The 3,378-nt window shown below is 52.8% G+C and overlaps 1 protein-coding gene across 1 annotated transcript in view; it reads right to left on the bottom strand.

Moving 5' to 3' along the window:
- Positions 1-3,378, bottom strand: part of WWC3 (WWC family member 3) — a 108,591-nt gene that overhangs the window by 27,597 nt on the left and 77,616 nt on the right. The window lies entirely within an intron of this gene.

Here is a 3,378-nt window from a genome sequence, read left to right as displayed (position 1 = left end):
CAGTCGCTAAACGCCACGCAGGGTACGCGCAAGATGCTTCTGGCTCCCCGCCTCGTCCACGGTGCCTACCCACCAACACCACCTAGACAAAACAACCTGACAGCCACGCACCCCTCACCGTGCTTCTGAACAGAAAACCCCTGAAGCCCGCTGACCTACGTCTTCTGGTTCTGTTTGCTCTCTCCAGCCCCAGAGACCTTGACCGTCCGGGACACTCCAAATGCCTTGAAGAGAGCAGGCCCTCGGTGAGGGCTAAGCGCACGGAACCGAGAACACACGTGACCGCAACTGTCCGAGAGCGGGAGGGTCGGCCCTGGTAGGCGGGGGTGTCGGTGTGAGGTAATCAGGAGGCTGCACACCGGTCAGCCTCACTAAATGCATCGGCGTGACCACTCCCCGGGTGTAAAAAAGTGACTCTGTGGTCCCTTTTCCATGGGCCCAAACGTCCATGCGTTCACTTAGCAGAGCACATCGCTGTGTGTCCTGAGTTGTTGCTGAAGGCAGACTAAACGGCATAGACGGGGCCTGTATTTTCAGAGCGATGCTTTCACAGCCAGGATAGACTGCAGGAGGCCCTTCAAGTTTAAGTGTGACTAAACATGAGGGCTATCTGTGCTCAGGCAGAAGCGAGGGATGCCGGGCCTGCCCTAAACCCAGCACCGTGAAGGACAGATAGATGTTGGCACACATGCCCAAAAACCCAAATCCAAAGACTTCCCTGAGGTGGCAGAGAGCCGTGAAGACAGGGCAGCGGCCGGGGCACGTAGCCCTGTAGTCTCTACGGCAGTGATTCTCAAAGTGGGGTCCCAGACCGGCAGCCTCCGCATTACCAGTTTTGTGACAAATGGCAACCTTGGGTGCCACCTCAGACCTGTTGAAGGGGACACTCTGGGGACGGGGCTGGGCGCTCTGGACTTTAACGAGTCCTGCTGGTACTTCTGATGCTCACTTGAGTTCAAAAACCCTCTGCTCTCAGGCAGCCCGGCCTGGCCCATCGGACCCTGACTGGCCTGGGAGCTCTTAGGGACTCGTGTTAGACTCCCAGGTGATGAGCCTCACTAAAATGGAAATGGCAGGGGTGCCCCTGAGGCCACCCCGTCCCATGCCCAGGGCGCACACACTCATCAAAGCTGGCATCCTGCCCGCCAGGTCCAGGCCACGGACTCCTTCCCGACACCGTGCTCCCTGCAGACGCTGCCGAGTGACTGGCGTTGGTCCCCGCGTCAAAGCCTGCTGCCGGCCCTGCACCAGGTCAGGTCCTCTGAGCTGGACAGGAGCGTGCAGGCTAGCCAGCGTGGCCGGAGTACTGGGTAAGACGCCTTCTTCGAGCACCAAAGCAATCCGAAAACCAACCGTTTAAACAAGGACTATACAAATTATAGTTTAAACGTGCGCATTTTAGTCGAGTCCAATTCCCCAAGAAGGTAGAGAAAAGAGTTGAATGTCANAAATACTAATGACAGAGGCAGCTGAACAGGGTTAGGAATCCAACTGGGCCTTCAGCATCCATCTATGTCTAATTAGTGTAATTAAAATTTATGGCAGTCATATAACTGAAGCCCAAGGAAAATACACTCCAAGGAGGCCCATAAATAAGTCAGTGCCAAATCAGACATTATACCCAATGAAATTTCTGGAACGTTCTACCGTAGATCAAGACACATCCAAAGCAAGGAATAAGTATGAAAGGGCCGAACGACAATGAGCAAATTCATCGTGTCCTCGTAAGTTTTCATTTAATTTCCCTGCCCAATCCACAGGAAAGCCTCTCTGAACCCAGCTAAAGTTAGCGGTGTTACTTTGTACTAATGCTCATATGTCTACAATAAGCAGACAGGGTTTAAAAAGCACTGCCTCTGCACCTCCAAGGTGTACACGCGAGGCGACCGCGACTCCATCTGGGCCGGCCAGGCACAGGTTAGCTGCTGTTCTACACGGATTCAAGCTGCCGAGGGCGGGAGGGTGGCAGAGGAGCCAATCCTAGCTAATCCTACTCATTCCAGGCAGATCTCAAATAAGATCCACTATCAGGGGAAAAAAAAAAAAAAAAAAAAAGAGGGGAAAAGAGAGTCACAGGCGAGAAGAGAGGCAAAGCACGGGCTTTTAAAGGGCCGTCCACCGGGGCGCCTGGGTGGCTCAGTTGGTTAAGCATCCGACTTCGGCTCAGGTCAGATCTCACGGTTCGTGGGTTCAAGCCCTGCATCAGGCTCTGAGCCTGGAGCCTGTTTCGGATTCTTTGTCTCCCTCTTTCTCTGCCCCCTCCCCCCCACTCATGCTCTGTCTCTCTCTGTCTCAAAAATAAATGAACTATAAGAAAATAAAAATAAAGGGCCGTCCACCTAAGGCATAAAAGAACCCGTGCAGTGGCCAAAGTGAAGCACGTTTCTGTGGCTCTGCACAGCTCGCAAGAAAAATATGCAAAGCCACATGGCGAGGGACAACCTCTGTAGCAGAAACCAAATCCGGATGAAGCAGATTTTAGGTGACCCATCGGGAAAAGGTGCTTGGGCTGTGCTGAACTCTAGCAAGCATTTCTACGCTTAAGAATAATAGTGTTTTAAATATGTTTCACGAGGTGCCTGGGTGGCTCAGTCGGTTAAGCGTCAGACTTCAGCTAAGGTCATGATCTCACAGTTTGTGGGTTCGAGCCCCGCGTCAGTCTCTGTGCTGGCAGCTCAGAGCCTGGAGCCCGCCTCAGATTCTGTGTCTTCCTCTCTCTCTCTCTACCCCTCCCCTAGTCTTGCTCTCTCTTTCTCTCAAAAATAAATAAACATTAAAAACATTTTAAATACATTTCACGATGATACAAATGATGGCCTGGTCATCTGACAGCTATCTATGAATCTAGAAGAATACAGATACATATCGCAAAGCACCATGTCTTGCCCTGTCTTCCTACTCCAGATGCAGGCACTTGGGGCCTGCTTGTAGCCGGGCTGAGAGTGTGGCACACGTGTCTTGTCTGTGTGTCTGCACTAGAAGCCAAAAGCTCTAGAAGGATTCCTTCGGTGATTTCTTGTGCATTCACCAAGGGACAGACAAGATGGCTTTGCCTTCTCCACAGTCTGCCTCGTCTGCTGTGCCGCCCCGTGCTGCCGGCCTCGCAAGAGGCCATCTGCCAGGAGGACCCAGGGTGTGGGAGGTTCACTAGCGGAGACCAACTTCATGCCCAAGATGCAGCGTCACGTCCGGCGCCCCTTCCTCCACATCCACGCTGCGTGGCTGATTGGAAGGCTGGAAGCCCACTCCTGCGAGTGCCATCGTCCCAGCTCTGAGCACTCTCAGGAAAACAATCTCTAGAAAGGCTTTCTTTCCTGAAATATCAGTTCAGTGAAATTAAATACAGGAAAGCAAACCAAGGCCCCAAGGACGGTTTGC

This window comes from Crocuta crocuta, unplaced genomic scaffold (genome assembly GCF_008692635.1).
Source record: "Crocuta crocuta isolate KB4526 unplaced genomic scaffold, BGI_CrCroc_1.0 scaffold224, whole genome shotgun sequence".
NCBI lineage: Eukaryota > Metazoa > Chordata > Mammalia > Carnivora > Hyaenidae > Crocuta > Crocuta crocuta.
The sequence above is the reverse complement of the archived record's forward strand: the minus strand, read 5'-3'. Positions and strand labels throughout refer to the sequence as shown.